Raw genomic sequence first — 13,766 nt, 5'->3', positions numbered from 1 at the left:
GTGTGGAACTCAGGAGTGTAGTTTTCACCTCACAGTTCGTCAACACTCAAAGCACAGGAGCTGGGCATTCTTGATCTATGAGTCAGTCACTGGCTACGAGATGCCCTGGAGGGGTGTGAGCTCTAAGGCATGCAGGGGAAGGGGAGTCTCCTAGCCAAGTGACAGTTGCGTGAAGAACACTGCAGATACAGGTCATTAGAAGCAAAGTTCACAGAAGCTGGAGACAAATGCATGAATATGATTAAGGGAATCCAAGGGGAACCTAAAAGAGCATTGAATTCTACACCATGTATCCATCTCAGCACATTTGCACATATTTTGTATGCTGTTCATTCAGCATCAAAATGTGCTATGAATCTAGCTCAGTGTTGTCCAATATTTGACATGAGTCAAATATGTAATTTTAAATGTTCTAGTAGACACATTAAAAAAGTTAAAAAAAAATCTATGTGTATATATTTCAATAATATATTTTATGCAGTATATTCAGACATGTAGTTAATAAAAACAATTGAGACATTTTATGTTCTGTTTTTGTGCTTGGTCTTCATAATCAAATCTGTATCTTGTATTTACTGCACATGACTACTCTCAAGTGTGTTCAATAGCTACATGTGGCTAGGGGCTATTGCATTGGACAGCACAGATCTGGCTGGTTTCTTGAGCTGTTACTTTGTGCATTTACCATGTGGTACAGTCAGAAAAATTAATGTTTTACAATGAAAATTAAGTTTTTCCTATACTCTACTACATATGATATAATCCACGGTATAAATTGCACAGTTCTTGAACCATCTTAAGTTTTCTGAAAATATTTCATCTCCTTCCACAAGGGGGTCCCTTATGGCTACCCTTGGACAAAGTGACTGTCCAGCTGGACACAACTGATTAATCAAAATAGACCTGACCCACGCTGGGCCAATCATACTCACTTTCTTAAGGATTAGGTGTATTCCCAGTGGCTTTTCAGATTCTGATTCCAGCCCTCTCTGAAGCTTGGCTTCATTTCTGCCCTTGGCTTTGGTGAAATACGGCTGTAAATATAAAACAATTCTTTATTAAGTTGCTTGCAAATGAAAGAATCATAACTAGCAATGAAAACAGGTACTGGGAGTGCAGAGACACTGTGATCCTGACTGTGTCAAGGAAAAGGACAATGGATCCTGCCCGTGCTGGACTGGGAAGACAACAGGCCATACAATGACACTGATGTTCACTGTCTTGAAACCTAGACCAGTAGAACTTGTTGATCAGAATTTAGGAGACTTAGAAACAAAATTCAAAGATGTCCTATCACAGCATGTAATTCCTCTTTGGAAACTCCAGAAAGGTGCAGCAGGGCAAGGAAACAGGATAATCTAGTAGGAAGGAGATACAGACAATTTGTGTTTATTTCCTTTTCACCCTAGAGTTTACTCTTGACACAGGAGTCATAATGATTCTTTTAAAATCCAAGTCAAATCATATCACTCCCTTTTCCAAAATATTCCAATGATTCCTGAGTGAGGGATCACTCAGGCAAAGTGTGAGATAGCCAAGGTCCTTAAAATGACTCATAGTGGCTGACAGCATCTGGCTTCTAAAAACCCCTCTGCTATTTCCTATTATGCCTCTCCTTGCTCACTCCACACAGTAACTTTCTTGTGGTTCATACACGTCAAGTCCCACTTTGAAGTCTTTGCGCTGACTGAAAGAACCACTCTTTTCTTTCCTCCTTCACCGTATTTGATATATTTCTTAAATGTTACCTCTCCATAAATACTACCCCCATCATTCTGTTAAAATTATAACCCTTTCTCATTGGCATCATTACCAAAATCTTCTAGCCTTACTACATTGTTTAAAAGCTAGTATCTCCTATGGCATGTATTTGCATATTGTATAATATGTATTTTTAATGTGCATTTGTTAATTTTATTTATGTACTTTAAAATTCTTCCACCACCAAAATATAAGCTCCATGAGGTCAGGGATTTTTTTCTTCCATAAAATGATATATACTTAAACCCCAATATAGATATATATAGTTTATATATTGAGTGAATGAATGAATGATGAACACATCCTGACATAATTAATTATTTGAGGATCCAAACAAATACATTTATTGGGCACACTGCTACACTGCAGGAACAAGATTATTTTTAATCTTCTTTCTGCTGCTAAGATTGGCACACTCATTGTGAAAACGTAGGGTCTTTTCATTAGAATGGAGATGCGTGAAAAGAAAGAACAGTATTCAAGTCCAGCAACAGCATGCCCACAAATCCCTTCAGGACACCTCTACCTGCATTTCACCATTGAATTTGTAAAAGTTCATGTTGTTGCCCATTGCAAAGTGCATTCCTGGAGCAAGAAAGAATTGCAGGGGCTTTGTTCTGTATTTCATCTCTATTTCTCTTTTGTTGTTTACTGTCCAGAAATGTAATGCCCAGAAAGCACTGTCCAGAAAACAAATGTAATGTCCAGAAAACAAGTGTCCAAAAAACAAATAAGTAAAAATAGAGATGATGTCAGCAAAAGTGGGTAAGCAGCTCTAACAATTCATTCTTCAAACAGAAACAAAAAAATCAAGCAAAATTGTCAGAATCAACTATCAGAACCCTGAACGACAATAAAAGAATGACAACAACCAAGCAAATGGTGAATCAAGAAGAAGGTCATTTAAAAATGGTAGAAAAGTTATGAAGCATTTTTACATGCCCTTCCTCTACCCCTTCTCCAGTTTGGCAGTGATTTTGAAGACAGTAGCCTATTTTCCCAGAACCTCATTTCTTGATTCTGGAGGGAGTATAATGCATCTCATTTGCAAATAATTGTGCTTATTCTAATTTGTCTGGGGGCTGCTGGAAGAATTGACACAAGTTGCTTGTCATTGTTTTTTGTCATCTGGAACTCACCTAGGGTGGAAAAACCACATGCAATCCTTGAGAACATCGTAAAGCAACTGAACAAGCCACAGTCACCTGGGGCAAAAGACAATGGCTGAAGCATACAAGAGAATACCCAAAGCATGGGTGAAAAACCTCAGGAGAGAGATTCTTTGGGAAAGTAAAAATGGGCCACTCAAAGAGATCTGTGTATACTGAAGGATTTAGAAAAGTACACATATGCCCAGGACATGATACATGCTCAGAAAAGACCTGGGAAAACCCTAACCTTTCCCTTAGGGCCAATCTCTAGGCTTGGAACAAGCAGGAAGCGAAAGCTAAGGCTAAACATTGAAGGGGAGACCCAGCACATAGCCAAGATGCAAATAACACATTGGCTATTCCTTTTGAAGGGGTAATATAACACCACTTGTTTCTTTATTTGCCATAAAAGACATTTGCAATCTGTTTTGTTTTTAAGATTGTGAACTAAGAATCATTAATGCAATGTAATAGCTTCAAATGTAAGCTTCAAAACATGGAAGACAGAGGTGAGATAATAGTAAATTCCTTTTGCAGAATAAAGTGAAGTTAATCTGATGTTGGCAGCCTGCACTGTTACTTAGCCTATCTTGCAAAGGCCAGGATAAACGTATTATTATTATTAAAATTCATGTTTTCTCCTCCTGTGTCAATTATTTTCTTTTGGGGGTTGAGGTTCCTGGTATGTAAGGAAGTATCTGCTAAAACATCTGCTGAATACAAACTAAATGAACAGAGACTTTAGAGATTACACATGAAGAAGAATGCACAGTACAAAATTAGTTCAGCAAAATCACTGAACAAATGGCTACAGCCTACAACAAGCATCTAATACAAATGCAGAGGATGGGGAAAATTCTGATTTCCACAGTTATCACACTCTAATATTAAAAATGCCTGTTTCCAACAAAAATTACGAAGCACGAAACAAAACAAGAAAATGGGGTCTATTCACAGAAGAAATTTATAGGAACAATTCCTGAGAAAGCAGACATTAATTTACTAGACAAAGACTACCTTAAAGAGCTACAGGAAAACAGAAGAATTACATATGAATTACATAGAAAATATCAATAAAAAGAAATTATAAAAATACATATTCTAAAGTTGAAGATATAATAACTGAAGTAAAAAACTCACTAAAGGATATCAATAGGAGATTTGAGCAAATAGAAAAGATAATCAGAGAAAATAAAGGTAGAACAATCTAAAATATTCAGTCTGAGGAACAGAAGAAAAACAGAAATGAAGAAAAATGAACAGAGCCTAAGGGCTTTGTGGGACACCACTAGGCATAAAAACATAAACATAATGAGAATCCCAAAAGGAGATGAAAGGGAGATAGGAGAGAAGAGAATACTTGTAGAAACTCTAAACTTTGATAAAAGACATGTCTACACATTTAACAATCTCGTTCTCAGATAAATAAAAGCTGAAGGAGTTTACTGCTGGTAGATCTGCCCTAGAAGAAATCCTTATTAGAATGCTTTGGCTCAAATTAAAGAATATTTGACAGAAAATCAAAGCTAATCAAAGCTATATGCATAAGTGATACATCCTGGTAAAGAAAGCTACATAAGGATAAAAGCTGATTTTATTGTATTTTTAGTTTGTGATAACTTTATATTTTTATATGATTTAAATGCATAAAACAATATAAATCTATGTTAATGGACATATCCTATATATAGATGCAACTTGCCACAAAAATAACGTAACCTGGGGGGAGGAAGGAGCTGTATAAAAACATGGTTTTTACTGAAACTTTGAGTCTATGTTTGCATCACTCAGATTGATTTGTTACACATTCGGGATGTTAATTGTGATTCCTATCGGAACTACTCAGAAAATATCTTTAAAAATACAGACTGCAATGAGAAAAAAAATAAAATGGTACACTGCATACATATACATACATACATATATACATACATGTATTTTTCAGACATTGGACAACAGATAGGATAAGACTGTGATCCCTAAGAAAATGGAGATAAAGGAGCTACTCTAAACTATTATCCTTTTTTTCCTGCCTAGAGTCCATTTCTTGACCATAGCAAAGGAAGAAGAAATTTAATCAGAGCCTGAAAGTTTTGCTGATAGGAGAAAAAATCCTGGAGGCAGGGTGTAACTAGAGTATGTGAAAGCAGAGCACCAGAGAGCAAGGAATTAACTCATAGGAAGAGCCACAGAAATCTGCAGGGGCCCTTCTGAGTCTCTGGCTGAATCTTGTTCTCTACAGGAAAAGAGTAATATCCCATGAAACCAAAAAAGAACAAGTGCCTGGAAACTATATGCTAACAATTTCCAGATTTCTCACAAGGCTGGGAGACATTCAAGTTCCTAATAGCCACAGTAAATGATATGGGTTGGCTCTGTGTCCCCACCCAACTCTCTTCTTAAACTGTGTTAAGGAAGGACCTGATGGGGAGGGGTGATGGGATCATGGGGGGTGGTTTCCTCTATGTTGTTCTCCTGATAGCCAGTGAATTCCCAAAAGATCTGATGGGTGTATGAGTGTTTGGTAGTTTCTCCTTTGCTTTGCACTCTTTTCCTGCTGCCTTGTAAAGAAGGTGCCTGCTTCCCCTTCACCTTCTGCCATGATTGTAAGTTTCCTGAGACCTTCCCAGCCATATGAAATGGTGACTTAATTAAAACTGCTTTCCTTTATAAATTACCAAGTCTTGGGTATTTTTTATAGCAGTTTGAAGATGGAAGAATACAGTAACAGACATTGTTGAATTCTGAGCACATTCACTAGAGATCCAAGTAGGTTGCTGAATGCAGTCAGGCTAAACTAGCCCTGGAACAAAGGCTAACCTAAATTCACATTAACAAAAGTTAAACATAAGCCATGGAAATGACAAGCTGACCCACAAGTAATTTAACTGTCAAAACAAATTGCAGTGCTCTTCAAAGGTAGACAACAAAATCCAAATACTCAACAATGTAATGCTCATAATACTAGACATCAATAAAAATACTACTGCATGAGTGAAGAAGCAGGAAAATGTGAACTATTATTACCAGAAGAAAAATCAGTCAACAGAAACAGATTTAAACACAACTGATGATTGAAATAGCATGAAGCAATTTTAAAATGCCGTTAGCTCCAGGGGGGATGGAGGCAGCAAGCCACATTGCCATGTATGTACCTATACAACAATCCTGCATGATCTGCACATGTACCCCAGAACCTAAAGTACGATAAAAAAAAATAAACTGTCATTATTTGTTCAAAAGTTAAGAAGCGAATAAGAAGGAAATTAGGAGTAAACAAGTGAACAACATTTTTGTTAAAACTCCAGAGTGTAAAAATTCCTGAAATTAAAAGTTCAGCAAGAGATGGAATTAGCAAAAAATAAATGCTGCAGAGGAAAAGACCAGTCAACTTGAAAACAGAGCAGAGGAAACTAACCTGAAGCTAACAGAGGGAAGAGACACTGAAAAACTGAACACAGCAGCAGTGAACTGCAGACACTACTGAGATCTAACATGCTTAATTGGGTTCTTAGAAAAGAAGAAGAATGGCCAGGAAGATATTAGAGAAATTATTTAAACATCTCAAATTTGTGAAAAGTATGTATTTCTTTATTCAAGAAGCCTGACAAATCCTAAGGAAGAAAAAATCAAAGAATGCGATACCAAAGCAAATCATTATCAAATTTCTTAAATCAGTAATAAAAAGAAAATCTTCAAAACAGCCAGAGGGGGGAAAAGCCATGTTTTTACAGAAAAACAAAAATAAAAATGAACATAGGCATCTTGTCAAAAACAAAGCAAGCCAGATGATAAAGGACCAGCAACCTTTATGTATTGGAAGGAAAAATAATTGCGAAGACAGAATTCTGTAGATAATGAAACTGTTCTTCAGAAATGAACACAGATGATGACTTTTCGTAACAAAAGCATTGCCAGTAGGCCTACAGTCAAGAAATGTTTAGAGAAGTTCTTCACACCAAAGAAAAATTATACCACATGAAAACTTGGACAAATAGAAAATAATAGAGTGCTAGAAATGATAAGTATGAGGGTCAATATAAAAATCTATTTCATTGTTTAAAAATTTTATTGAAATGATATTTTAACATATAAAGTGAAAATAGTAACTATGTATCATGAGGTTCCTAACATATAGAAATGAAAGGTGTGCTAGCCATAGCACAGGGGCAGGTGGGAAATACAGAAGCATACTATTTCATGTTTCTGACATACTATAGGATGTTGTATAATATTTTTACAGATAGCATGTAATAAGTTCAAAATGGATATTTTAAATCACAGAGCAACCATTATAAAATTAACTTAAAAATCAGATAAATCAAATAAGCTAAGAGTAGACGTAAGTTGGAATAGAAAAATATGTTCAGGTGACCCAAAATTATTCAGTAAAAGAGGAGGAAAGGACTCTATTTTAAATGATGAGACAATAATAAAGAAATAGCATGATAATCAATTCAATTTAGTCACATTAATATTTACATTAAATATAAAGAGTTTAAATACTTTAATCAAAATACCAAGGTTATCTGACTGGATATGAAAAAGTCACTACTATAGTGCTCTATATAAGAAACCAACTTTAACAGTGTGGTATTGGTAAAAGTTAATTGGTTAGATTAATAAAACAATATAGTTTATTGAGAGTGATAAAGGTGCCAATGCAATTTGATAGCATCAAACATGGTGCTAAAAAAATTAGCTATCCAAATGCCCTCCTGTATCTTCACACTCGCCCAGACACTAGCTGAATGTATTCACTTGAATGACCCAAGCCAAAACCTCATGAAATAACAGAACTGCCAAACTGAACTCTGTGCAAATTTCTGATGCACAGGGTACGAGAAAATAGTGTTGTTTTAAGTCATTACGTTTTGGAGTTCTCTGTTATGCAGTAAAAGATGTCTAAAACTTAAATTGATACCTACACATGAGGTGCTCCATAACAAATATCTAATATATGTGACATTGCCATTGGGATTTAGTGGAGAGTAGGTACCTAATGAGTAAGAAGAAGCCTGCCACTGGGTGCTAGAAAGGCATGAGTGAATTTGCTATGGCTGGAATATGTCCCCAGATTTGGTGGAAGCTTAACCCCAGTGTGGCTGTATTGAAAGGTGGAATCTTTTAAGTGATTGTATCATGAGGGTCCTAACCTCATGAATGGATTAATCCACTTACGGATTAATGGGTTATCCTGGGAGACAAACTGGTGGCTTGATAAGAAGAGAAAGAGAGACTGAGATAGTAGACTCAGCCCCCACATCATGTGACACCCTGTGCTGCCTTTGAACTTCAGAAAGTTCCCATCAGCAAGAAGACTCTCATGAGATGCAGTCCCTTAGTCTGAGAATTCTCAGCCTCCATAACTATAAGAAATATATTTATTTTCTTTACATATTACCCAGTTTCAGGTATTCTGTTTTAAGCAACAGAAAATGAGCTAGTATGAAACTGTAAATAAAGGGTGGAGGAAAGATGATTCATAACAGCGGAATTTAGAAACGCAATCACCTTAGGTAACTTGGAACATGAATCCCTGACCCCCAGGCCATGGACTGGTACTGGTCTGCAGCCTGTTAGGAACTGGGACACACAGCAGGAGGTGAGCAGAGGGCAAGCAAGCATTCCTCCCTAAGCGCTGCCTCCTGCCAAATCAGCCAGTGTATTAGATTCTCACAGGAGCACAAAGCCAATTGTGAACTGCACATTCGAGGGACCTAGGTTGCATGCTCCTTATGATAATCTAATACCTAAGAATTTGAGGTGGAACAGTTTCACCTCAAAACTACCTCCCTGCCACCACCCCCTCCATGGAAAAAAATGTCTTTCATGAAATCAGTACCTAGTGCCAAAAAGGTTGGGGACCATGGACTTAGAAGACAGAAAATTTACTCAATGAGTTTGTACATCCAGCTGAGATGTCTAGGCTGAATGGTATAAATGCCAGTTGTGTTTGTCTGTTTCATAATATACAGATAGAGATGAACTAAAAGATAAGCAGTTCAGTTTTTGAGTATTAATATCATCTAGAGAAAAGGAAATCCAAATTTGAACTTGATAGTATAGAAAATTAAATGCTTTCTCATACCCAGCTTCCCAAGCAAATAAAGATTCTCAAAATAAGAACTGGCCTCAGGGCAAGGACCAAATCTAGGGTTCCGTCAGTAAAAGAAAACCTCATGGTCAGGTCAAAATCAAATGAGAAATTCAACTGTAAATCCTTTGATAGGACCTCAGAAGGGCTTAATGGAGTACCTTAAGAACTCAGTTAGGCCAAAAGACTTCTAATAATCTAAAGGGCATTATATCACAGCAACCCAAAGTAGAGTGTGATTTCTCTTGGAGATATTTGAAGGTGTGGTTTTTGTCTGATGAAGTAAACACTGATAGGACTCATGGAAAACCTACAAAGTTTATAAATATAATCATATTGATGGAAGCACTAGCAGCTTGAACTAAAAGGAACAAGGACAGTTCAAAAAATAACAGGCTTCTGGACATTTTACCTACAGACAGGCAGTAGGATGAGAAAACCACGTAGGTAAAAAACACATGCCAATTTGATTTTAAAAGGAAGAATGATGCAAAAAGCACAGTACACATGCATGCACACATACACCCTCTCTCTCTGTCACACACACACACACACACACACACACACACATTTTCCAAGGACTAAAATTGAACCTTGATCAAAAAATATTTTTTGACCCTGGAATAAGAAAGTTGATGATATATGCCCTGGTAGATTACAGAATTTCTGCAAACCAGTGGCTAAAATGCATCTTTTTTATTTTTTAAATTACTTTTTGCATGGGCATGTCCATTGCAGTTACTCGACTTCTATGTCCACTCTGTTTTATACCCTGGCATGTGTGAGATCACTTTGTAGGCCTTTAGATTGAGAAGGTGTATACTCATTCCGCTGACCCTGAGGAAAAACAGACAGTGAACCTCATCCACATCAGGTCTGATTTAAAAGACAATATCCTAGACCTCAAGCCCAAGCATAAAGTTAAAATGGGGTCATACTTTTTGGCTTTCATGGGGTAAGGAGGGAGTATATTGTTCATCTGGGAAGAATGTGAATCACTGTAAACCAGATTGTGGTACGTTGTCACTTCGGTGGTCTCCAGTAAATCTTGGCTGCCGATATTCATGCCGTTGTTCCTTTTTGTTCAGCAGGACCTGGACTAGAGTGAGACGAGGTAGGTGCCTATGGCACAGAATTTAAGTGAGATCCACATACATGGATCCACTTACTCAGAGTGGTGTCCAAGGCACCTTATTTGCCTCACCCTAATCCTGACCCTTCTCTGGAATCTGGTCTCAGTCTGCAATTTGCTTTATCAAATAGAATGTATTGGAAGTGACACTGTGCTAGCTCTGGGTCTAAGACTTACGGATGTCTAGAAGCCACTATCTTGTACTCTTGGGAATCATGAGTCTCCTAAGAAGTCCAGCCATACTACTGTTGAGACTACAGAGACATACAAAGTGGATACTTCATGTGGAATGGGACAAGCTCTGAGACTAGAGGAGCAGAGGAAGATGCCCGGCCTTACTGGCATCCCAGCTGAGCCCAGCTCCCAAACAACCTACCAGATGAATGCAGTCACAGGAGTGATCACTGGCTGAGCCCAACTCACAGGCTAGAATCGTGGACAAATAAAATGGTGGTTGTTTTAAGCCACTGAGTTTTAGTGTGTTTGTTAGGTAGCAATAGACAACCAGAACAGAAACTATCCCCGTCTGTTTTGGATGCTCTGAGGGTTTAGGCAGCTGATTTAAATCATGACGGGAAATAGCAGAGAAAGGAATAACACAAAACACAGCAGCTGAAAGCCTGGAAATATCTGTAAGATTTCCTTGCCGGGTCCTAGAGCTAGGTGGGCTAGAGGTCTGGATGCTTAAAAGTAGATGGGGTCAAAGACTAGAAATAGTGTCTTGTCACAAAGTCACTCTTTATCACTGATCGGGTTTGTCCCCGGGGGGCACTTATCTAATAGTGCTGTATGCATGCAAGTTGGTGTTATCACCACAGAAGAAAAAATAATGACAGGTCAGGGACCTGATTGATTTATCAACAGAGAGCATTTGCGGTGCTTGGCCTGTGCAAACAGACTTGTCAGCAGACAGGCTTAGACCCATCAGAGATTTAGCACAACAGCTAGGATCCAAATCTCTCTCTATAAAATGTCTCCACACATACATACATGGATTTGGTGCTGAAAGCACCAGGACCCCTGAGCCAATATAAGCACAGCCAAGGCATCTTACAATATGTAAGCTTTGGGGACTCACTTCTCCCCTGCGGTGATTATATGCCTGGCTCTAGAAGCCTTGTGCAAATTATAGAACCCGGGGAGTCTAAACTGTAAGTGAATGCAAATGAATGTGGCCTCCCAGGAAATAAAAATACAGGCTCATTATTTTGTTTTTCAGTCCCGAAAAGAACACACTTTGAAATGGCAGTTTCTGGCAAGAATAAAATAATATTAATAATAATGATAGCTCTGCCCAAGTCAATTTTCTACAAATGGCAAAATTTGATAGGCGCTGGCAAAGTAAGGGAACATCAGCCGATCTTAAGCACAGCGACCTCCAGGGAACTTGCCGTGAATCTATCATCACTGAGCCTTTCACCAGCAGCATTTATTCAGCCCATTTGTTCCACAAAGTTGGGAGGGGCACAACTGTGCCCCTGGTATAGGCACAGAATGCATTGTTAAAGGGTGGGTCATATATAAGGTGATGTAAACATGTTCCGTTTTAAACACATCCAAATTGGCCAATTTCCTTGATCTTTAAAAATATTTTCAAAGCACCATGGTGATGGAACATTTTGTTATCTTTAAAATGCACAGACCAGATTCATCTTGGAGATGGCTATGCTATTAGAATATTTTATGGATGCCATTTCTGCAGACTACTGGTACTAGGAGAACTTAACGAACGGTGCCAGGAACGTTTGCTGGGTTTGCTCAGTTATACAGGTTGATTTCCTGGGCTCCTTGCTATAGGAGATTGTAGTTCAGAGGTGCTTCTACTAAGCTGAGGTCTCTTACGAGGTCTCTATTCCTTTAAATCTTTGTTCAAAGGTTACCTCTTTCAATTAGGCCCACCCAGACACCTTATTAATACTCAAACCTGCTTCAGAAATTCTTGTATTATTGATCCTCCTGTTTCTGCTGTATTAATAAGTCAATGCATTATTTTACTTTTTGTTAACTACTAATGGAATGCAAGCTCTATAAGGAGGGAGGTTTTGGTCTTTTATTTCACTGATGTCTCTAACACAGTGCCTGAAGCTCAATAAACATGTGAAATAAATAAATGGGTGCATCTTTGGTAAGGCACTTACTTCTCTGATACAGAACTCTCATCTCCTGAATGGGAATGATTATTTTTGTTTCCTGGACCTGCTACCTGCATAATCAAAAGTGGTTCAAGGTAAGTCTAGTTCATGCTGGGTGAGATCCGAGGAGGTTTGCTTCGTATATACAGGCATCATTTTTGAGATATTGTTGAGTTTGGTTCCAGACCACCTCCATAAAGTGAATCTGGTAATGAAGCAAGTTGCAGGAATTTTTCGGTTTCCCAGTACATATAAATGTAACCCATTAAGTATATAATAGCATTATGCCGAAAACATGTACATTTCTTATTTAAAAAATACTTCATTGCGAAATAGTGCTAAAGATTATGTAAGCCTTCAGCGAGTTGTCATCTTTTTGCTGGTGGAAGGAGAGGGAAGGGGAAATGACTGGTTGGTGGAATAGTCAGAAAATTAATTGATTATGCCTGCCATGGGCGTGACTGATGGTGCCCCCAACCATAATAATAACAGCAAAGATAATTGAGCACAGACCACCATAACAGTTACAGTAGTAATAATAAATATGAAATATGGCAAGAATTATCAAAATGTGATACAGAGACAGGAAGGGAGCTCAGGCTGTTGGAAAAATGGTGCCGATAGAATTGCTTGATGCAGGGTTACCACAAACCTTCGGTTGGTAAAAATTTAAAAAGCACTATCTGCGAAGAGCAATAAAGTGAGGCACAATAAAATGATGAGTGGTTTTAATCCCAATCAATAGCTAAATATATACTGTTACTCATATCAGATTTCAGTTCCTTGATTTTCAACATGGAAATTTTCTCCATTGCTGTTCTAAATGTTAGTCCGCATGTGTACCAACATAATAGGTTTGAACTAATAGAACTCATTCACACGTGTTAAATATACGTTTATTAAGAGTCTACTGTGCATTAGATGCTGGGTTCAGTCTGTAGATGCAGAAATAAATCGATCATCATTATGTGTCCTTAAGGAGCTCACAAGGTGGTACAAGGCAAAGACCTGTGCAAATATACACAGCAATGATGGAATGCAACTTGTGCTACAAAGCAGGCCAGGAGCAGAATGCTGAAGGAGCAAAGAGAAAGAAGCCACGTGCTCTGCTTGCTGCAGAACAGATGAAAAATGAACTTTTTCTGGGAGGATGAGCAGATATTTGTCAGGTAGTCTGTGTGATGATGAAAGGCCAGAGAAAGAGCATTCTGGGCAGAGTAGGCCCCATGGGAAAGGAAATAAGGTGGTCAAGAGACACTGGGCACTTTGAGTAGAACACAATGTTTTATCAACTATTGAATAGCTTGACAAAGCTTAGTTCTTGGGAAAGATCTTGCTGAATCTCTGGTCAAAGAAACCACATGCCTTCTCAGATTCCAAGACAACTCACTTAACTATGCAGGCATTTTCTACAGAAGCACTTGCCTCAATGTGGTCATGCTGGAGCCAAAATGTAATGTTTTGGCCCAGATAGCTCCAGGTGTAATAAGGTG

Source organism: Cebus imitator, unplaced genomic scaffold (genome assembly GCF_001604975.1).
Source record: "Cebus imitator isolate Cc_AM_T3 unplaced genomic scaffold, Cebus_imitator-1.0 Scaffold416, whole genome shotgun sequence".
Lineage (NCBI taxonomy): Eukaryota > Metazoa > Chordata > Mammalia > Primates > Cebidae > Cebus > Cebus imitator.
The sequence above is the reverse complement of the archived record's forward strand: the minus strand, read 5'-3'. Positions refer to the sequence as shown.